The sequence below is a fragment of the Capra hircus genome, chromosome 27, assembly GCF_001704415.2.
Source record: "Capra hircus breed San Clemente chromosome 27, ASM170441v1, whole genome shotgun sequence".
Lineage (NCBI taxonomy): Eukaryota > Metazoa > Chordata > Mammalia > Artiodactyla > Bovidae > Capra > Capra hircus.
Genome location: NC_030834.1, coordinates 39,173,748 through 39,198,260, shown reverse-complemented (window position 1 = coordinate 39,198,260; position 24,513 = coordinate 39,173,748).

Genomic DNA, 24,513 nt, shown 5'->3' with positions numbered 1-24,513 from the left:
TCAGAATAACTTAAACAAAGGGCATTAATGATAAGCATCTTGGGGCTTTACAAAATGCATGAGAGCCTGAAGGAACGGGCACCCCACCAAGGGAAGCTGGGAGTCACGGCCAGCATCTCACAGCAAAAACGCCTGAAAGACACCGGGAGTGGTGAGACCAGAGCAGCTTTCTTTCATCCTGGAACCACCATTTCTAAGAGTCAAAATGCCTGGAGATGGCCAGCCTGCGGCTTCTCTCTAGCTGTTAATGATGGGAGTAGAAAGAACCCTGACACTTCTTCAGCTCTGACAACAAACAAAGAAACCAGTAAAACGGCACTCAAGGTTCATATTATTATTAGGGGTATGTTACACAGAAAGAAAGGACAATATTTCTCCTGAATGGAACTATAACAGTTGTAATTACCAACAAAATCATCTGTATTTAAAAGTCAGATTATGGGATTAACATATAATACACGCATTGCTGTATATAAAATAGACAACAAGAATCTACTATATGGCACAGGGAGCTATACTCAATATTTTGTCAAAACCTAGAAGAAAAAAATAATCTGAAAAATACTATATATTTTATATATGTGTGTGTGCATGCATGCAAAATTCAATGATTTTTAGTGTATTCACAAAAACATCACCACTGTCTAATTCTGGGACATTTTCATCACTCTATAGAGAAACTCCATACCCACAAGCATTCTCTTCCCATCCCCTGCCTCATTCCTTAACAATCACTAAATCTACTTGCTATATCAGTGAATTTACCTGTTCTGGACATTTCACATAAGTAGAGTCACACACTATGTGACCTTCTCTTTCTGGCTTCTCTCCTTCAGCAAGCGTAACGTTGCCAAGATTTATCCCTCTCGTAGCATGTATCTCTGTATTTCATTCCTTTTTATTATTAAATAATAATCCATCGTGCAGTTTACAAAAATAAAAAGTCAAGTAACGATGCTCTCAACTCGCAGGTAAAATGTCAAGATGTGGAAGATTTGGGTCTGCCGTGTCACGGAAGCTTAGTAAAACATGTTTCTTTCTTTGTAATATGTCTACTTTCCATTACACAGTGTGGTCAGTGAGCTTATTTCTCTAGAACTCTTTCCTCACGTGATAGCTTTCTAAACAGGTGCATTTCATGTATTCATTTTTGGCTGTGCGGGGTCCTCACTGCAGCATGCGGGCTTTGTCTAGTTGCAGTGAGCCGAGGCTGCTCTCCTGCCGCAGAGACAGACTCCGGGCCTGCGGGCTCAGTGGGTGTGGCTCCCAGGCTCCAGAGCCCGGGCTTGGCAGTTGTAGAGCGGCAGCTGAGTTGCTCTGCAGCTTATGGGCTCTTCCCGGACCCGGGATCGAACTCCTGTCTCCTGCATTGGCAGGCAGATTTTTTACCACTGAGCCACCAGCAAGTGAGACCAGCAAGCCCAACATCTTTTTTTTTTTTTTTTTAACCTTGCCACTGCTACGTGGCATGCAGGACCTTATTTCCCCAACCAGGGATCAAACCTGTGACCTCTTCATGGTCTTTACCGCTAGACCCCAAGGGAAGTCCAGATAAAATCTTTTTTTATAAGTAAAACTTTCTGGGTATTATTTGCTTGACTTAGACAAGTTTGCTTTCTGAATATCCAGACACCTTGGAGATTAAATTTCTTGCTCCCTACCCGCCCGCCCACCCCCGCCAGAAACCATCAGGCAGCCCTAGCTTAGCAATACCCAGAACTGACTGAAGTCACAGACTTCATTAGGTCTGCATGTCTCGTAGCTGTAACCTGGTTGTGACCTTCAATAATTTCTAATTGGGGATTTTTTTGTTTATTTATTTATTTTGCTGGAAGCATTATTGTGGAGCTTGTTTAGTCAAGACTGGCTGCGGCAAATGAATCCACTTGGGTATTGCTCAAGTTTCTGTTGGTCAGTGAAATTTCAGGGGAAAACAGTCAATAATTAACCATTTGTTTTTCTTTCCAACATACTGAAGAGAAGAAAGAAGTGCAATCAGTTATTTACTATTCCAGTTAGTGCGCAGCAGTTGAAAGTTTAACGACAGTCCCTTCATCGTTTGGGGCTTTAATGAGACACCTGCAGCTGACTTCAGCATCAGGTCGGTTGGACTAATGGCCCTGGGACTTACCCAAACCCCTTCCCTTCCGTTGTTTAGTTCCAGGAGCTGAAAATGACTTTGGAGGAGGCCAATCCTCTGAAGTCTGACCCGTCCCTACCCTAACCGCTGCCATCCTATAAGAAACGGGAAGTAGGGATGAATCGGGGTTGAGGGTGGGCATTGACTTGAAAAATTTGCTGCAGATACTTCAACATCCATAAAACATATTTAAAGCATCTATTGTAAATGGGAATTCGATTGCGCGTGTGCATGCTAAGTCACCGCAGTTGTGTTGGACTCTTTGCAACCCTTTGGACTGTAGCCACCAGGCTGCTCTGTCCATGGGATTCTGCAGGCAAGAATACTGGAGTGGGTTGCCATTTCCTTCTCCAGGGGATCTTCCCAACCCGGGAATCAAACTTGCATCTCTTATGTATCCTGCATTGGTAGGCGGGTTCTTTACCACTAGCACCAAGAAAGTGCCATATTTGTGGGTTAGGAGTTGGGTAAACTCCGGGAGTTGGTGATGGACAGGTGTGCTGCGGTTCATGGGGTCCCAAAGAGTCGGACACGACTGAGCGACTGAACTGAACTGAACTGAACTGTGGGTTAGGACCGGCTACTGGCAACTTGGGCTGCAGCCTAAATCAAGCTGTCCAGAGGATGGAGCACAGAGCCAAGCAGTGGTGGGGGTTGCCGTTGTTACATTTATGCCGGCGGGTGTTGCCTTGGAGAACAGATAGCAGGGAAACTTCTAGTGATGGGCAGAGGCAGGAGCTGATGGGGGCATTTCAGGAGCCCCTCCAAGAAGGGCTGCTAAAGGCGTGCATGGACTGGGAAAGATGAATGGACACATCAGTGTTATATAAGGTTAGCTGGGAGACAATAGCCCTTGATAAAACTCCCAGCAAAACTCTATAGAATTTTGAATAGTGTATAATGGTGTTTACCTCCAGGAGGAAGAAGAATGCAATGGCTGATGGAAAGACCAAATAGGATTAGCTACAATGTGAATGCCTTTGCATGGCACTGTCTTACAGAATTCAGTGAAGTTGCTCAGTCGTGTCCAACTCTTTGCGACCCCATGGACACCAGGCTCCTCCGTCCATGGGATTTTCTAGGCAAGAGTACTGGAGTGGGTTGCCGTTTCCTTCTCCAGGAACTTCCCGACCCAGGGGTCGAACCCAGGTCTCCCGCATTGTAGACAGACGCTTTCTGTCTGAGCCACCACTTGATCTTAGCCAAAAGGCCAAGAAGGATTGAATTCAGGGCTTACAAAATAGAGGTCTCGGTCCCCTATGATTTTGGAATTTTACCATTTATAGGTTAGACTGTAGTGATTATTCAGGTATAATGAACAGAACAGGGGGAAGCCAAAATCAATCTTTCTAACAGGATTCACTATGCTGCTTCCAAGCTTTTGCTCTTCATCGAATAGATGTTTGGGGTTATTTTTTTCCCAGATGAATTAATTCACCTGGATATTTAAAATATTTCCTTCCCTGCTCAGCATTCTGATGTCTGAAATTCTATTTTTCATTCTTTGTCTGGCCCATCTAAAATGAGCCCTCTCACACAAATTCATACATACCTCTTCCAAAATCTGAAAGCTTCTCTTCTTTAGGAAAGCCACAGAGCAAAGAGATTAAAAATAAAAACTATCAACACCAATAAAATAAGTAACTTTGAAATCAGTAACCCTGGTTCCGGTTCCCACTACTGTGTGACATGATTTTGTACCAAACACATGATTCCCTGAGCCACAGTTTTTTCATTTATAAAAGGAAGATAATTTTTTAAAGTCTAAATAATAGAGTTTTATGAACAGTAAAGGTGATAGTGCGTATATTCACTTCACAGAAAACTTGGCATGTATTAAGCTTACTAAGTAGCAATCATCATTTTCTTAAATATTAGGTGCCACTCATGATTTTTCTGGATAATATAATAATAATTACCTTTATTGAGCATATACTCTTGGGCTAGACACTGCTCTGGAAATATTAATGTTTCATCTCTTTATTTCCAAACCTTCCCAAGGTTGATCTTATTTTTACCAGTTTTTCAAATGGAACAGTATTATGCAGTTTTAAAAGCAGTTTTCAGAGCCAGACAGACCTGGGTTCCCTGACAGACTCTAAAATCTACAAGTTATAAGACCTTGGAGTAAGTTGCCTAATCTCTCTGGCTCTTCGGCTCCTGATTTGAAACATGCGTTAACTAATCACAAGTTTATTTGGATCTTGTGGAAAATGAACGTGATATTATTAATATATGTAAATAACAAAGCAGAGCTCCTAGTGTACAATTAAACAGCAAAAAATCCTAGCCGTATTTTCAACTTTTCACAAGGAAATTGAGTCTCCTAGAGAATAAGTAATTTGCCCAAAGTGGCAGAGTTTGTAAAGCCAAGGTCCAAGGGCAGAGTCAAGTCCAAAGTCAGTGTTCTCACCAGCCTGTCACCAACTGAGGTCAGTAAACTTGACCTTCTCAACACTGAAAATCGTTTCCATTCGCCTTTACTGTTGGATACAAGTTGGTTAACAGATGGTGGTCACTCAGCTCCCATATTCACTTACCTTATCAGCTGCCTGTTTTTCCCCCAAGAGCAGGTACTTGCACCTTACCACGTCATCTATCTTAACTCCCGGCCTCTGCAATAAGAAGCAGATGAGAGGCAGGAATCCCCTAGCCATGGAGATAAGTAGATGAGGGCAAGAATCAGCTGATCTTCACCAGAAGCTCGGCATCTTAATAAAAGGAATATGAACACACCATGAGAAGTAAGCGCTCTCTGCTTATTATCAGACAAATGGGGCTTTCTACCTATTATTATTTTTATACCATGGGATTCTCCAGGCAGGAATGAGGGAGTGGGTTGCCATTTCCTTCTCCAGGGGATCTTCCCTACCCAGGGATCAAACCAGCCTCTCCTGCATCACAGGCAGATTCTTTACCACAAGAGCCACCGGGAAACCCAAAATAAAGGCAGGTGAATGCTGAACATGTTCATATTATCATTAGTTGTTTATTTCAAATATGCATATTTATAAGACAGGTTACATGGGAGACAGCAAGCTGCCCGCAAATGTGAGCTTGAGGGTAAAACTACTTTCTCTAATAAAAGCAGAGGGAAGGACTTGTAATGAATAAGCCCAGTCATCTGTGGAGGGAATTACCCGTCCTAAAGGATCATTCGTAGCCACTGAAGATCAACTAGAAGATATTGCTTATTACTGAAGAAAGCTTGCATTGTACCCCATTTGAAGAACAGTGCAGTCTCAGAGGATGATGAGTTAAGGTCATCTAGGTACTAGACACGGGGCTAGAATTTTCCTGTGGGCTAGAATTTAATGAAATTTTCATTAAATTTCCACGACAATTTGGGAAGAGCTCTTCTGTCCAGGTGAAGTGCAAAGAATCTAGGTGAGAGCAGAGAGCTGAAATTTAAATCAAGGTCTGACTCCACATTCCATAACCTCTCAATAGACAAGTAAGACTGTGAATGTCTCCAAAACCGTCCAGAGAAAATAACAATCTCCATGGTGGATTCCCGCTCCCTTAGAAGGTAATTAGCAAAACCGGAGTTTTCAAGATACTGTTGCCTGGAAGTCACTCACCAATGGGGCCATCAATCGCTCAGGTTCCCCAAGCATCAGTCAAACATCTGCTTTCACGTGAGTCGTCCCTGCGCTTTTCCAGAGGGGATGTTGCCAAGCCCCGAAGAGATTTTGCTTTCACGGTTAATTAGTAAACAGCCATTCTGATTGGGAGCTCAGATGGTAAAGAATCTGCCTGCAGTGTGGGAGACCCAGGTTTGATCCCTGGGTTGAGAAGATCCCCTGGAGAAGGGAATGGCTGCTCACTCCAGTATGCTTGCCTGGATAATTCCATGGACAGAGGAGCCTGGCGGGCTACAGTCCACGAGGTTGCAAAGAGTTGCAAATGACTCACAGAATCATTCTCCAGACTCTGTGAGTCCTGATGAAATAAAATTTATATTTTAAGGCAAGACAAGAAAAAAAAAACATAAAATTCTCTCTGTGTGTTTATCTGGGCCTCTTCCCTCTCTAATGCACAGCGTGTCTCTGCATCACACAGGAGCCAAGCTCTTCAAAGATGGGAAGACCTGCTCATCCACGAAGATAAAAGGTTTTCTCCTTTTTTCCGTTGCTAGCAAGGAAACTTCTCAAAAGAATACTCTTCTGAAATAGACAATTAACAAAGCCCTACTGTACAGCACAGGGGATTCTGCTCTGTCTGTAACAGCCTGGGTGGGAGGGCAGTTTGGGGGAGAATGGATACATGTGTATGTATGGCTGACCGCCTGAAACTATCACAACATTGTTAATTGGCTATATCCAAATACAAAACAAAAAGGTGTTTTTGTTTTTTTAATTTCTTTCTAAGTGTCAGAGAAAGGGTACCCAGCTCTGTTTCTGACAGGCGGAGGTGGAAGTCTGGGCTCTGCACGCAGTCTCTGTTGACACCCCAGGGTGGGAGCGGCCCTCGGTGCCGCCGGTGGGAGCGGGGGTTCCGGCTCCCTGTGGGAGGGTATTGATGCCACCCTGGCGCCGTGATGTCCTCAGGTCCCAGACCCTAGCCAGTCTGCCTTCTCTCCGCCTGCCAGAGTCTTCTCCTGCGTGTTTTATAGACAATAGCCAGTGTTTTCAGACCACTCAGCAGGAAGATGAGACCAAAGTGTTCTCGTTCGCCTCCTGTCCACCGTGTGTCAGTCCGGAAGCCAGCCTGCCCCTGAGGACTCTGCTTGGCCAGGGTTGAAAACTGTGGCAAGGTAGCGTCTCCCCTGCAGGGAGAGCCACCCAGGGGTACCGTTCCCCTACTCCTATCTGGGCCCTCAGTCTCACGGCCAAACCACAAACCATAAGCACCCAGTTCCTGGCACGGGGGAAGGACTGGGAATTGGATGAGAAAACAGTCATTCATCTCAGCATTTAATTCTGTTCTCTCCAACTACCAGGATAATAAGCCATATGCTGTACTATATTCCTGGCTAATAACCAGCAAGGAGGAAATGAGCACATTTATGAATTATCCCGTTGATGTTCCGCAATGTGCAAATCCAAGTGTTATTTTAAGTAATTTCCCTGCCAAAGTAATTATTTCCCACCACTGCTGTCTCATTTGGAAAATAACCTTAGAGATTATCTTCTTTCTATTACATGCACATCTTTACATTGTAAATCTCCTTTCAACCTACAAAGTTTAATTTTGTGTTGGCCACTGGCTTACGAGAATCAATGGGGCACTAGCTAGATAAAAAATACTTGCTTGCCTGAATGCAGTAAAAACAGGAACACAATGACTACCAAAGTCTCTTTGGAGAGTCAACATCTTTGTAAACACATCAAATAACCATTGTGACATGAAATTAAAGCACATTAGGGTATGTTGCTAAAAAGACAATCCTGATGATAGAAGTCAATGCTAAATTTTTGCAAACACAATAAGATGAAACAGAACACCCTCATGAACAAAAAAGTGTAAAAATCAGAAGCTACCCAAAAATTTGAACTTATTTTTTATACTTCAGCATCTTCAGATTTTGTACATTTGTCTTCAGATTTTGTGCATCTGTCTTCTGCGTGACCGTGGCCCAGTGTGGTCTGTTTTCCACGGGCTCTTGAGTTATGCTGTCTTTGTTACCATATTTTGTGAACGTGTGAAACCTAGGGAAACTGCTTATCGCTGGAGATGCCCAAGCTGTTCCCCAGCCTTCCCGCTGAACTTGAAGACATCACGTTGGAAAAAAAACATAAACTCAAGCCATCGGGGGCAGGCAGACGCCAGCTAAAGAGAAGCAGGCAGGCTGTGTCTGAGGTCTTTTCAATTCTTGTGAAACCGTAACAAGAGTGATGTATCTAATTTTGAGCCTTACAGATGTGAGAAGAGGATCCAAAAATAAAAAGCTTTCCACTCCTACCCTCTCCCTAAATGTAACAAATAAACCAGCTTCTGACTGACTTGCAAACTCAAGCCTCTTCTGATTCTTCACCCTCTTTCCTAATGCTGCCTCAGGACCTGCCCGCCTGACCCCCGGGAAGCCTGAGAAGCCAGCACGCCAGCCCCCTGGTCCCTGTGCCCATGGCGCGCCATCCACGGCCACCCTCATTCAAACACATTTGCTTGAAATCCGTGTTTTCTCAAATATAAACAAAACACATTCCCTGCGTCAGGTGGCATTTAAGTGGAGAAGGTAAAAATGAATAAAACTCCACCCTGGAATCACATGGCTTTGCTCACGCTCATTGATCCTGGCCTGTCCTCACTGCCTGAATGAGATAAATCACAGACATCTGCTGTGTACCCAATGTCTGTGCTTCCCTATGTACAGCATTGTACACCCGAAATGCGTCCAGAGGGCAAATCTCATGGTCAGAGTTATGACATACACACACACCAGCACAAAAGGACTCAAGGAAACTTCTGAAGGTGATAGTACGTTTCTTTCTCTGATTGTAATAATGGCAGGCAAGGAGATCAAACCAGTCCATCCTAAAGGGAATCAACCCTGAATATTCATTGGAAGGACTGGTGCTGAAGCCGAAGCTCCAATACTCTGGCCCCCTGATAGAAAGAGCTGACTCTTTGGAAAAGACCCTGGTGCTGGTAATGATTAAAGCCAGGAGGAAAAAGGGACGACAGAGGATGAGATGGTTGGATGGCATCACTGACTCAATGGACATGGGTTTGGGTGAACTCCGGGAGTTGGTGATGGACAGGGAGGCCCGGCGTGCTGCAGTCCATGGGGCCGCAAAGATTCAGACACAACTTAGTGACTGAACAACACAATGATGATAACACAAGTGCATCTGTATGTCCACACTCAACAAGTTATGCACAGTACTGATGTGCTGGGCTTTTGTGTGCCCATCACACCTCATCAAAGCTGAGGGAAAACAAAGAGAATGAACAGAGAGAGACGTCTTGCTGCGATTCTGGGCTGGGGAAGAAATGAAGGTCATTGGCACTGAAACCTCTGAAGTTCCAAAAGGAAGGGTCCAAACGCCTGAGCCCAGAACCCAGAGTGAAGTGGGAGGCTGTGTGAGGGATGAGATGGAAAGAAAAAAGCTTTAGCAACAATGAAAACTGTATAAACATTGTTCTACAGGCAGTCTTCATTTTCCATAGTTTATTCTTCTCTCCAAAACAGGTCCTACTCAGGCTGCTTTGTGCTCAGAGGAGAAAGACCTTGATAAGCATAACCAGAAAAAGGAAAAGCTAAAATCCATCGTTTTACAGGGAAAAAAAGTAAAATAAAAGAGGTGGGATGGAGAGGAGGAAAAATGATATTTGTATTCAAACCAAATGATAACAAAATTACAATATGAGGGGAACAGTCTGTGCACAGAAATATTTAAAAGCAATACCAAGTGGTTGTTTTGTATCCCCTCAAACAGTTTTTTTAAGAAGAGAGTGCTTTCTTAGGGATTCATTCTGGTTAAAATTTTGAAAACAGAATTTATAATACAGAGAAAATTAGTTTTACCTTTTAATTCATGGTAAAGAATACAGACTGAATAATAATAATACTTTCTCATTAATATACAAAATTAAAAAATAAATATATTGTCTCCATTTGAACTCTAGATGGGCCACTTACTGATTGACAGCAGAGGAGGAAGAAAAGGGAGGAAAGTTTCTGCGTGCCTGCACGCTTTCATTTTTTTAGAGGGGATCAAATCCACACCCCCCGCAGTGGAAGTGCAGAGTTTCAGCCTCGGGACTGCTGGGGAAGTCCCTGCCTGCCCTCACTCTTCATCTGCCACTGTCTTTATTTTGGGAAACACTCACCAAGGACCTTTTGATCCAACCTGTATCACCTGTGACCTGGAGGCAGCACCGCAGCTCACCATTTCACCCCCAGTGGTCCACCCACTTTTCCATCCTTGTAGTAGAAGTGAGTCACCTACACTACTGTAGTCAAAATACTGAAGAAATGGGAATCTTGGTTAGAAAAAGGGAATAACTTTTCAATTGTTGTTGTTTAGTCACTGAGTCGTGTCCAACCCTTGTGTGACCCATGAAATGCAGGCCCCCAGGCTCCTCTGTCCATGGGATTCTCCAGGCAAGAACACTCGAGCGGGCTGCCATTCCCTTCTCAGGGGATCTTCCCAACCCAGGGATCGAACTCGCATCTCCTGCTTGGGCACGCAGCTTCTTTAGCACCCATGCGTGAGATAGGTTGACCAAACGATATTCATGAAACTAGCATTTGCTGAGTTTCTCCTATGTTTAGTCGCTCAGTTGCGTCCAGCTGTTTGCAACCCCATGAACTGCAGCACACCAGGCTTCCCTGTCCTCCACTGTCTCCCAGGGTGTCTCCTATGGGCCAAACTGTTTCCATGTGGATCTGTAATTTCCAACAAAGAAAAAAATCCTTCTACATTGCTCATTTCACTCCCACTCAGAAAAGGTAGGTGACTTGGCTGAGACTCACACAATCCCACTAACAGTAAGTGAAAGAGAAAAATTCACCCCAGAGAAGCCGCTTGCCCATCTCACCGTCCCTGCCATGAACGAAGGCATCTTGGGGCTGCCTTTTCCCCACGAATCATTAAGCGAGGAGAAGCTCCTGAGAAGTAAATTATTCCAGGAATATCATCAAGGCCACTGAGGAGAGATCAGGGCGTTGCACACCTCCTAATGTATGTGTTTATGGAAATGGCGATAAACAAGACTGATTTACATCGTATACTCAATATGAGTTTCGCTTGACTTTGTATAATGAATTTTAACCTTCGACTTCGGGCACAAGAAATTTAGATACAAAAGTCAAAGCAATGGAGTAAAGTGTGCCTTAGGGAAAGGGGAAAAACCAAAACCTTGGCCCTTGCCAGACTCCCAGAAGATTTGAAGAAAAAAGAACAAGAGTTCTTTGGCTCCTAGGGAGGTGATAATGAGAAAGCAAGTGAGAGGTTACTGCAAAGACCCAAACAACTGTAGGTGGAGCCAGATCATTTCCAACGTTTCCTCCTACTCCACAAGCTATGATTCTACTACATCAGAAGGGAAGAGAGAGAGTAAGGGTCCCTCTGCAGCGAGGCTTCAGTGAGCCCCCGGCTCTCACAGCTCCGTCCTGGAATCGAGAAGCCAAGTGGAATCTCTGAATCTTTCACTCAGAATAATGAGCTGTGTTGGCTCTCTGCCCAAGAAATCTAATCTCCCAGAATCCAAGGCCACTTCCTGATGCCTCGTGAAAGAGAAAGTCAATTAACATGACTACTCTCTCCAAAAGGAGAGAGAATATTAGCCCAATTAGATTCAGAATCAGCCATATTTATTGAGCATTTTTAAGAGCCAGATTTTTACAGATATTCTGGTAATAATTCTAAGTGATAAGTACTTTTGTTTTCCTTTTAAGTCATCACTATTGAGGTATAATGAAAATCCAATAAAATGCATCGGTTTTAAGTGTCCACTTTGATATGCTTTGATAAACACAGCCACCAACACAGGAAGCCACAGAATATGTCCATCAACCCATAAAGTTGCCCCCATGCCCGTCCCAGGTCACCACGGATAAGATTTCTGTCACTGTAATTTATTTTTACCGTCTCTAGACTTTCATAATGAAGCTATGTATAGGCTTCCCTGGTAGCTCAGCTGGGAAAGAACCCACCTGCAATGTGGGAGACCCCAATCTGATTCCTGGATTGAGAAGATTCACTGGAGAAGGGACAGGCTACCCACTCCAGTATTCCTAAGAAACTGGTATCCGAAGTATTTAATAGCTGTGCCATTTTGCAGTCCTAACAGATTTGAATGAGTTCTAACTGCTCTACAGTCTCATCAACTTTTCATGTGGCTAGTCTTTCATTTCAAGGCCAGGGGAACAGATGAAATCTCTAAGATGAGAGTGTTGTAGACAACCGATCTTCTCATGTGAAGATTTGGGGAAGAAAAATAAGATTTTTATGAGAGACAGCTATGGGTGTGCTATGGAATAGAGTTCAAAAATTTTAGAATAAATTGTGGTTGCCAATAGCCATTTCTGGTGATGTTCACTGGCTATACTGTCTATCCATGAACTGCCAGCTCTCATTAGTGAATGCATGTGATAAATGAATTATATATTATCTCCTAAGGAGATAGGTCCACTCCAGTACTCTTGCCTGGAAAATCCCATGGGTGGAGGAGCCTGGTAGGCTGTCGTCCATGGGGTCGCACAGAGTTGGACACGACTGCAGTGACTTAGCAGCAGCAGCAGCAAGGATATAGGTACTGTCATTATCCCTTGTATGTGTAAGACAACTGAGCGCTGGAGAAGTTGAAAACTTGCCTTCCAGAGTCAGCGTCACTTCTGACTCTAAAGTTGGTGAAGTTTAACCACGACACTGTGAGAACGCAAAGAGTTGGACACAACTGAAGGGCTGAACAACAACACTGTATCCCTGTCAGTGTAAGTAGCTTACGCTTGCTGTCTGCATTCCATCTGATCCAAAATGTCATTGATTACAGAATGCTCCATTGTTCCATATTCCATAGAGAGAGAAAAAAATTCTGCCTATTAAACTGTGACACAATTACCTCTTGGAATTTTTATATATAGTTCTTAAAGAACTCATTTAGACTTAACTAGAGCAAGGTTGATTTTATGTATTTATTTTATAATACAAGGGAAAATAAAAGCAAAATAAATCATTAGGGTTTTTTCTAAAACTTTATCATGTTTGAGTCTAGCTCTTCTAAAAACACTCTTTGTCTCGGAGAGGCACATGTTTTTTCACCCTGAATCATCCTCTGTATCATTTGAAGAGCTGGTGATGCAGCACTTCTTAAAAGAATCCACAAGTCAACTAAAAGCTATTATTTCTGAGCTTTTAAGCCTGCTTTGCAATTATGGAGTGCTGGTCTACTTTTGAACCTGACTCAGGAATGCTGATAAATACACCTGCTTCCCTATCTTTTCAATCTTCTCCCACGGCTGTTTTGTCTTTAGAAGTTACAAATGGAGCCCAGCCCTTGGTTTCCAGATTTTTTTCAGCCAAGACTTGCCAGGGCTGTCGGCCACTCACTGATAGACACACCAGCACTGCCCTCTGGCGCTCAGAAGTGGTAAAGCAACAGTAATATATAAATCTCCGGAGAAGGCAAAGGCAATGGCCACCCACTCCAGTGCTCTTGCCTGGAGAATCCCATGGGCGGAGGAGCCTGGTGGGCTGCAGTCCATGGGGTCGCTAGGAGTCGGACACGACTGAGCGACTTCACGTTCACTTTTCACTTTCATGCATTGGAGAAGGAAATGGCAGCCCACTCCAGTATTCTTGCCTGGAGAATCCCAGGGACAGAGAAGCCTGTTGGGCTGCCATCTGTGGGGTCGCACAGAGTCAGACAGGACTGACGCGACTTAGCAGCAGCAGCAGCAGCAGCTTCCCAGTTTCAGAGATGCAAAATATAAACCGTGTCTGCATCGCAGAAATGATGAAATACAGTATTTACCGCGGGAGTTCTCGTTGCTCAGGCTCTAAGTCGTGTCCGACTCTGCGACGCCATGGACTTCAGCACGCCAGGTTTCCCTGTCACTCATCGTCTCCGGGAGCTTGCTCAAACTCGCGTGCATTGAGTCGGGAAAAATTAGGAAGACGAGCCCCGGTGCAAAGGACCAATAGGGTTAAAAGCAGACAGCGTTGACGGCTCTTTGCTCTTCTAGATTTCCAATATTCCAAAGCAGCCACCTTGCTTTTCTGAAAGCTATGTTGAGAGATTGTAAATCATTTTATTGTAATTTTGATTATATGAATTTTCTAGTCTTTCTAATCTAGATTATTTCTGTAATATTTTTAAAGCAATATTATGTGATTCGATGTTTTCTTGTTTTATTGGGACTAATTTCACTAGTTCTTGTGTGTGTCCTAATTTATATATAACATATATTTAGTTCCATATATATCTTCACACATGTATATATGAATATATACTTCCAAATATGCGTATATATAGCATAAAAGCATCTGTGTACAGAACGCTGGAGGTTGAAATACGTGCCTGTGACACACTTTTCCACAATGATCACCTCAGTTGTAGCGCACAGCGTTGTCAAGCGAAAGAAAGTCACATGTATGTTTCACCGGGGAAAGAAGCCAGTTATTTGCGCGTTTCTTGAAATGTTTTGCGAGCGGCGCTGTCCTTAAAATTTTCAAAGTCCTGCATCGCCATCTAGTGGTATAAATGAAAGTTGCAGGCAACGCTCACCGTGGCTCCCGGGCAAGTCCTGGGTACTGTGTCCCTTTCATTGAGAAAACAAGTATTCAGTCAAATTCGTGATCTTGTTAGTGATCTAAGTCTGATAAACGATTACCAAAATGTCGAAGCCCCAAACTCTTCTCAAGTAGTGGCTGCACATGTCTGATACTTTCTGTAAACATCCAAAATAACTTCAAACCTTTTCACAAATTATTGTATTATGTTGGCAAAAATCAGACAAATTTTGTCTAAAATAACAAACACATAATAATGAAAAGATTCTCTCTTTTATAGAGTTACATGGCAGTGATGTTTAGCCTATACTTCACTGGTTCATATTAAGTCATTTTACAAATTACTGTCATGAAAGGGTAATGGCTATATTGAGGGGAGGGAGGAATCCACGATCATTTTCCGTCTGGCTAACCTCTACATCATCTTCTCCAATGCAGCTGCCAACGTAATCTTTTCATCCCCCTCAATATTGCCATCGGAGAAGGCAATGGCACCCCACTCCAGTACTCTTGCCTGGAAAATCCCATGGATGGAGGAGTCTGGTGGGCTGCAGTCCATGGGGTTGCTAAGAGTCAGACACAACTGAGTGACTTCACTTTCATGCATTGGAGAAGGAAGTGGCAACCCACTCCAGTGTTCTTGCCTGGAGAATCCCAGGGACGGGGGAGCTTGGTGGGCTGCCATCTGTGGGGTCACACAGAGTCGGACACGACTGAAGTGACTTAGAAGCAGTAGCAGCAGCAGCAATATTGCCATTGCCTTCTTTTAAAATGCAAGAGTAATACATGAATATATGCTCCCTGTCAAAAGTGATTTTAAGCACATGGGGAGAAAAATTAGCATCTCCCTTGACTCCACTACAAAGCCAGTGCTTTCCCCAGAAGGGACGCTCAGTGAATTCAGATCCTTTTCTGTGTGTTTCCATGTGAAGGTGCAGAAGGATCCATCACCAGGGGGTTTTGGACCATCTGCTTCCACGTGCTGACGCTGTCGTAACTATAAACCCATCATTACCAAGGACTGTGGTAGCTCTCCTGCTGGGCTCTCACTGGAATTGGCACTATAATTTTTTTATTTAGATTCCAAAGTATTTAAAGAACCTCCTACCTACTGGACTTCAGCTAAAGCTTGGAATTTGTTGACCTTTCCCCAGTTCCATGCTGAGCTCTCCTCTGCTCAAGCCCCTTCATGAATATGCATGCTCCCTTAGCTTAAAACTTCCCCAGTTTTGCTGTTTGGGGTGACACTGCTTTGGGAAAGATCCACAGTGTTCTCCTTACATGCTGCAAGTAATAATAAATCCTTCCTTCTGAAAAAATGAAACTTCTGCTTCTAATACACTGTGGATGTCTTGAAAGGAACAGGTATTGAACAGATAAACTACTGTGTTCACCTGTCCAAGCTTCGTAACAAAATAGCACAGACAGGGCAGCTTACTAACAAGAATTTGTGGTCTCACAGCTCTCGAGGCTAGAAGTCAAGATCAAGGCGGCAGCTGGTTCGGTTCCTGGTGAGGCCATCTTCCCGCTGTGTCCTCTCGTGGCCTTTGTGCAGGTGCAGAGAGAGAGGTCCCTTGGTGTTTTTTTTTATAAGGACACCAGTCCTATTGGACTAGAGCCCAGCCTATATGAACTTGTTTACCTTTAATTATCCCCTTAAAGGCCAAGAAACAGTCACTTTGGGAATTAGGACTTTAATGTATGACTTTCAAGGGAATACAACTCAGTCCATAACACTTGTCCATTACTATCTAATTTTAGTCTATGACGTTGGAGAACATATTTCTGCTTCTGTATCATAAAACTCTGTGTGTGTGTGTGTGTGTGCCCGTGCACATATGCACGAGCTTAGTCATGTCGGACTCTCTGCCACTCCATGGACTGTGGCTCTCCAGGCTCCTCTGTCCATGGGATTCTCCAGGCAAGAATACTGGAGTGAGTTGCCATCTCCTTCTCCAGGGGAATCTTCTCAACCCAGGAGTTGAACCCACATCTCCTGTGTCTCCTGCATTGGCAGGCAGATTCTTTGCTACTGAGCCACTTGGGAAGCCTGTACCCTGTATTGTAAGATAAAGATGTTATATAGTCAACTGCGGCTGCTGCTGCTGCTAAGTCGCTTTTGTGCGACCCCATAGACGGCAGCCCACCAGGCTCCCCCGTCCCTGGGATTCTCCAGGCAAGAACACTGGAGTGGGTTGCCATTTCCTTCTCCAGTGCATGAAAGTGAAAAGTGAAAGTGAAGTTGCTCAGTCGTGTCCGACTCTTAGCGACCCCATGGACTGCAGCCCACCAGGCTCCTCCGTCCATGGGATTTTCCAGGCAAGAGGACTGGAGTGGGATGCCACTGCCTTCTCCAAGTCCACTGCTATCACCCTTCAGTGCATCTTAAAACAAACAAAAAAAAAACTGACTTGGGCAGACAGTGTGCTGGAAGCCAGCTGGATATGAAAGACTGGACTCACTCCTTTACTGAGCACAGCCCTTTAAGCCCCACATCACCAACTGTGCCGAGTCCAGTTGGTCCTGCAATCCATGTGTCTGTCCACACTTGTGCTGTATAGCTCTGCAGACTGAGAGAATGAGTTCATGACAACAAACAGTCCAGGGGTCCCCGTGTCACGATCTGACTTCACATTGCAGGCACCTTGACTTTCCCTTCCAGAGGGTTTCCAGCACAACTGATAGAAGAATCAATAATTCTAATAAGATGACTTTGGTCAGCATTCAGTTCAGTCGCTCAGTTGTGTCCAAATCTTTGTGACCCCATGAATCGAATGCCAGGCCTCCCTGTCCATCACCAACTCCCGGAGTTCACTCAGACTCACGTTCATCGAGTCAGTGATGCCATCCAGCCATCTCATCCTCGGTCGTCCCCTTCTCCTCCTGCCCCCAATCCCTCCCAGCATCAGAGTCTTTTCCAATGAGTCAACTCTTCACATGAGGTGGCCAGAGTACTGGAGCTTCAGCTTTAGCATCAGTCCTTCCAAAGGAATCCCAGGGCTGATCTCCTTCAGAATGGACTGGGTGGATCTCCTTGCAGTCCAAGGGACTCTCAAGAGTCTTCTCCAACACCACAGTTCAAAAGCATCAATTCTTCGGCGCTCAGCTGTCTTCACAGTCCAATTCTCACATCCATACATGATCACAGGAAAAACCACAGCCTTGACTAGACGGACCTTATTCAGCAAAGTAATGTCTCTGCTTTTGAATATGCTATCTAGGTTGGTCATAACTTTCTTCCAAGGAGTAAGCGTCTTTTAATTTCATGGCTGCAATCACCATCTGCAGTGATTTTGGAGCCAAAAGAAAAATAAAGTCTGACACTGTTTCCACTGTTTCCCCATCTATTTCCCATGAAGTGATGGGACCGGATGCCATGATCTTTGTTTTCTGAATGTTGAGCTTTAAGCCAACTTTTTCACTCTCCTCTTTCATTTTCATCAAGAGGCTTTTTAGTTCCTCTTCACTTTCTGCTATAAGGCTGGTGTCATCTGCATATCTGAGGTTATTGATATTTTTCCCGGCAATCTTGATTCCAGCTTGTGTTTCTTCCAGTCCAGCATTTCTCATGATGTACTCTGCATAGAAGTTAAATAAGCAGGGTGACAATATACACCCTTGATGGACTCCTTTTCCTATTTGGAACCAGTCTGTTGTTTCATGTCCAGTTCTAACTGTTGCTTCCTGACCTGCATACAGATTTCTCAAAGGGCAGGTCAGGTGGTCTGGTATTCCCATCTCTTTCAGAATTTTCCACAGTTTATTGTGATCCACACAGTCAAAGGCTTTGGCATAGTCACTAAAACAGAAATAGATGTTTTTCTGGAACTCTCTTGCTTTTTCCATGATCCAGCAGATGTTGGCAATTTGATCTCTGGTTCCTCTGCCTTTTCTAAAACCAGCTTGAACATCAGGAAGTTCACAGTTCACATATCGCTGAAGCCTGGCTTGGAGAATTTTGAGCAATACTTTACTAGCATGTGAGATGAGTGAAATTGTGCGGTAGTTTGAGCATTCTTTGGCGTTGCCTTTCTTTGGGATCAGCATTCAGAACATGCCTTTTTCTGCCTGCAATCTCATCCGCTTCCGCAGGGGGGCAGTAGAATGCAGACAGCAGGATCCCAGGCCTCAAGCCTCGAGTCTGATCCTCCCAGAAACTGATTCCCTTGCTTGTTCAGTCTGTTCCGATGCATGGCTTATTAATTGTATAATTTCATGAACAATTTTTGAAATATACTTTCTATTAAAATCACTGAAATTTTTGCTACCCTAATTCTCCAATCAGAATTTTTTAAAGGATTGCTATGGAAGTATAAACCATGTAGGTAATTTCTCTCCTAGAAAATATAAAGGGAAATACCAGCATATGGAATCTAAATTGAAAGAATAAAAGTGTACTGTTATAAAATGTAAGTGATCCTATTCAATGTTTCTGCCCCAAAAGAGAAAATAAAAACTGTCATTGTTCCCACAGGCATTTCCAACAGCGCTTCAGGGAAAAAGGTCTACCTAAGACATTTTGTAAAGCCACTTTTATGTAACTTTTTAACCCAGATTTTATATGAAAAGTCACCTAAAATTTTAAATGGGAACATAGATAACACTTTCCTCTGAAATTTAAAAGTAGTCTTTTCATTTCCTCTCAATTTTTTGGCTTCAAATCTTTCCATTTTCCGCCCACTTTTTATTTGGCCGTTTTCGGTTCTTCAGGGCTGTTGAAGTCAAATATTGCTCTCTAAAGTGTCGTATTTATTTTACTCTTTCTTGGCTGACTTATTATATCTCTTTACTGTGGAGTGGGTAAGGAGTAAAGATGCTAAGCGGAGAAAGAAAGGAAGAATGTCAGAATACAATCTTGGAATGTGTATTTGTACGAAATAAGATCCAGTTTTCTTTGTTTTTCCCAGGTGTTGATTTATTCATTGGCAATTAAAGCATGTAGAGAACATACCCTTTTAAAAAATATTTTTAAAAGGTTAGGTGACTAATTGCATATGATCCAGCTATACCACTGCTGGATTTACATCCAAAAGAATTGAAAGCAGAATTTAGAAGAGATATTTGCTCCCAGCAGCCACAAACAAGAGCTTGCAATCCAGGTGTCCATCAAGGAATGAATGAACAAGCAAAATGTGATATCTGCATACAATGGAACATTACTCGGCCTTTAAAAAGAAAGGAAATTCTGACACAACCTATATGAACTCAGAGAACGTATGCTAAGTGAAATAAACCAAGAAGACACACATTATATGATACTGCTTCTCCTATAGGCATTATAGGATACTGCTATAGGACCCTACAGCGGTAACAAAAAGACACACATTATAGGGCACTGCCGACCTGAGGGTCTCAGAAATCCAGGGTGGCGGAGCAGAAGGACGTGCGCTCGTCTTCTCCCGCGAGAACTCCAAAATACAACTCGCTGCTGGACAGCCATCGACGGGAGAATGTTGGATCCCACCAAAAAAAAATACCCCAGGTCCAAGGGCAAAGGATAAGCCCCAGCAAGATGGTAAGAGGGGCAAAATTGCATTTAGAATCAAACCCCATACCTGCCAGAGATGCTCCGAGGGCTCAAACAAACCTTGTGAGCACCAAGACCCAGAGACCCCACTGAGACTGGAGCCAGAGCTGTGTCTGAGTGTCTCCCGCAGAGGTACGGGTCAGCAGCGGGCTGCTGCAGGGGCAGGGGCTCTGGGTGCAGCGGACCTGGGTGTGGCATAAGCCCTCTTGGAGGAGGTCGCCATTAACCCCACCAGCGCTGCCAGAACTTACCCAGGACTGGGAAACAGACTCTTGGCAGGCACAAGCAGACCTTGTGTGCACCAGGACCCAGGAGAAAGGAGCAGCGACCCCACAAGAGACCGACCCAGACTTGCCCAGGAGGGTCCAGGAGTCTCCAGCAGAGGCGTGGGTCGGTGGTGGTCTTATGCAGGCCTGGGGCCACTGAGCAGTGCGTGCAAGGGGCCTTTTGAAGGAGGCCGCCACTGTCTTCATTGCCTCCACCATAGTTTGGCCTCAGGTCACACAACAGGGAGTGAACACAGCCCTGCCGATCAACAGAACGTTGGATTAAAGATTTACTGAGCGTGGCTCTGCCCATCAGAACAAGACCCAGTTTCCCCCTCAGTTAGTCTCCACCATCAGGAAGCTTCCATGAGCCTCTTATCCTTCTCAATCAGAGGGCAGACAGAATGAAAACCACAGTCACAGAAAACTAACCAATTTGATCACATGGACCACAGCCTTGTCTAGCTCAATGAAACTATGAGCCATGCCATGTAGGGCCACCCAAGATGGACGAGTCATAGTGGAGAGTTCTGACAGAATGTGCTCCACTAGGGAAGGGAATGGCAAACCACATCAGCATTCTTGCCTTGAGAACCCCGTAAACAGTATGAAAAGGCAAAATGATAGGATACTGAATGAGGAACTCCCCAGGTCGGTAGGTGCCCAATATGCTACCGGAGAAGAGTGAAGAAATGATTCCAGAAAGAATGAAGAGACGGAGCCAAAACAAAAACAATGCTCAGCTGTGGATGTGACTGATGAAAGAAGCAAGGCCTGATGCTGTAAAGAGCAATATTGCATAGGAACCTGGAATGTTACGTCCATGAATCAAGGCAAATTGGAAGTGGTCAAACAGGAGATGGCAAGAGTGAACCTCAACAATTTTGAAATCAGTGAACTAAAATGGACTGGAATGGGTGAATTTAACTCAGATGACCATTATATCTACTACTGCAGGCAGGAATCCCTCAGAAGAAATGGAGTAGCCATCATCATCAACAAAAGAGTCCGAAATGCAGTACTTGGATGCAATCTCAAAAATGACAGAATGATCTCTGTTCATCTCCAAGGCAAACCATTCAATAGCATAGTAATCAAGTCTATGCCCCAACCAGTAATGCTGAAGAAGCTGAAGTTGAACGGTTCTATGAAGACCTACAAGACCTTCTAGAACTAACACCCAAAGAAGATGTCCTTTTCATTATAGGGGAATGCAAAAATAGGAAGTCAAGAGATACCTGGAGTAACAGGCAAATTTGGCCTTGGAATACAAAATGAGGCAGGGAAAAGGCTAACACTTTGCCAAGACAATGCAGTGGTCACAGCAAACACTCTCTTCCAACAACACAAGAGAAGAATCTACACATGGACCTCACCAGATGGTCAACACCGAAATCAGATTGATTATATTCTTTGCAGCCAAAGATGGAGAAGCTCTATACAGCCAGCAAAAACAAGACCAGGAACTGACTGTAGCTCCGATCATGAACTCCTTATTGCCAAATTCAAACTTAAAATTGAAGAAAGTAGGGAAAATCGCTAGACCATTCAGGTATGACCTAAATCAAATCCCTTATGATTATATAGTGGTAGTGACAAATAGATTCAAGGGATTAGGTCTGATAGACAGAGAGCCTGAAGAACTATGGACCAAGGTTCGTGACATCGTACAGGAAGTAGTGATCAAGACCATCCCCAAGAAAAAGAAATGGAAAAAGGCAAAATGGCTGTCTGAGGAGGCCTTACAAACAGCTGAGAAAAGAAAAGACACTAAAGGCAAAGGAGAAAAGGAAAGATATACACATTTGAATGGAGAGTTCAAAGAGTAGCAGGAGAGATAAAAAAGCTTTATCATCGATCATCCTCCATCAGAACAAGACCGTTTCCCCCCTCAGTTAGTCTCTACCATCAGGAAGCTTCCATGAGCCTCTTATCCTTCTCAGTCAGAGGAAAGACTAGAGGTCTCTTCAAGAAAATTAGAGATACCAAGGGAACATTTCATGCAAAGATGGGCACAATAAAGGACAGAAATGGTCTGGACCCAACAGAAGCTGAAGATATTAAGAGGTGGCAATAATACACAGAAGAACTATACAAAAAAGATCATCATGACCCAGATAACCACGATGGTGTGATCACTCACCTAGAACCAGACATCCTGGAATGCAAAGTCAAGTTGACCTTACGAAACACCACTACAAACAGAGTTACTGGAAGGGATGGAATTCCAGTTGAGCTATTTCAAAGATGGTGCTGTTAAAGTGCTCCACTCAATATGCCAGCAAATTTGGAAAACTCAGCAGTGGCCACAGGACTGGAAAAGGTCATCTTTCATTCCAAACTCAAAGAAAGACAATATCAAAGAATGCTCAAACTACCCCGCAACTGCACTCATCTCACATGCTAGCAAAGTCATGCTCAAAATTCTCCAAGTCAGGCTTCAACAGTATGTAAACCATGAACTTGCAGATGTTCAAGCTGGATTTAGGAAAGGCAGAGGAACCAGAGATCAAATTGCCAACATCTGCTGGATCATTGAAAAAACAAGAGCATTACAGAGAAACATCTACTTCTGCTTTATTGACTATGCCAACGCCTTTGACTGTGTGGATCACAATAAACTGTGGAAAATTCTGAAAGAGATGGGAATACCAGACCACCTGACCTGCCTCCTGAGAAATCTGTATGCAGGTCAAGAAGCAACAGTTAGAACTGGACATGGAACCGCAGATTGGTTCCAAATCAGGAAAGGAGTACGTCAAGGCTGTATATTGTCATCCTGCTTATTTAACTTATATGTAGAGTACATCATGAGAAATGCTGGCCTGGATGAAGCACAAGCTGGAATCAAGATATTCACCATCTTTATGGCAGAAAGCGAAGAAGAACTAAAGAGCCTCTCGATGAAAGTGAAAGAGGAGAGTGAAAAAGTTAGCTTAAAATTCAACATTCAAAAGACCAAGATCATGACATCTGATCCCATCACTTCATGGCAAATAGATAGAGAAACAATAAAAACATTGGCAGACTTTATTTTGGGGGGCTCCAAAATCACTGCAGATGGTGATTGCAACCACGAAATTAAAAGACGCTTGCTCCTTGGAAGAAAAGTTATTACCGACCTACACAGCATATTAAAAAGCAGAAACATTTCTTTACCAACAAAGATCCGTCTAGTCAAAGCTATGGTATTTCCAGTGGTCATGTAGGGATATGAGAGTTGAACTATAAAGAAAACAGAGTACTGAAGAATTGATGCTTTTGAAATGTGGCATTGGAGAAGACTCTTGAGAGTCCTTTGGAGTGCATGGAGATCAAACCAGTTAATCCTAAAGGAAATCTGTCTTGAATATCCATTGGAAGGACTGATGCTGAAGCTGAAACTCCAATACTTTGGCCACCTGATGTTAAAAACTAACTCACTGGAAAAGACCCTTATGCTGGAAGATTGAAGGGAGGAGTAGAAAGGGACAACAGAGGATGAGATGGTTGAATGGCATCACTGATTCAATGGATATGAGTTTGAGCAAGCTGCAGGAATTGGAGATGGACAGGGAAGCCTGGCATGCTGCAATCCACAGGGTGGCAAAGAGTCAGACACAACTGAGCGACTGAGCTGAACTATCTGAGTTTCCTAGAGGAGTCAAATTTATAGAGACAAAAAGCAGAGTAGTTGCCAGGAGATGGGAAAGATGAAGTTAGTGTTAGTTAGAAATGGAGTTAGTGTTGCAGAAGAAAAAAAAATGCAAATACATTTATCATTATCCCTTCCACAACAAAGTGATCTGAAGCACAGCTTATACTTAACACCATTGAACTGTTTATCTGAGATAGTGCTATTGGTAATCAGAACTTTATCCTCTTTTCGAGTGCAAAGCTCCTAAAACCTTGGAATTACCCTTGGTGAGAGTGACAAAGTTGTCTTTTGTTTTCTTAATGAAGTGACTTTTGGCCATAAGGGATGGGAGCTGGTTGCTACTGAGTTAAACAGGTGATTCTGCTCAGTTCATTTGCTCAGTTATGTCTGACTCTTTGTGACCCCGGGGACTGCAACACGCCAGGCTTCCCTGACCTTCGCCAACTCCTGAAGCTTGGTCAAACTCATGTCCAGAGTCAGTGGTGCCATCCAACCATCTCATCCTCTGTCGTCCCCTTCTACTCCTGCCTTCGATCTTTCCCAGCATGAGGTTCTTTCCCAATGAGTCAGTTCTTCGCAACAGGTGGTCAAAGTATTGGAGTTTCAGCTTCAGCATCATTCCTTCCAATAAATATTCAGGACTGATTTCCTTTAAGATTGAATGGTTTGATCTCCATGCAGTCCAAGGGACTCTCCAGAGTCTTCTCCAACACCGCAGTTCAAAAGCATCAATTCTTTGGTGCTTGACTTTATAGTTCAAT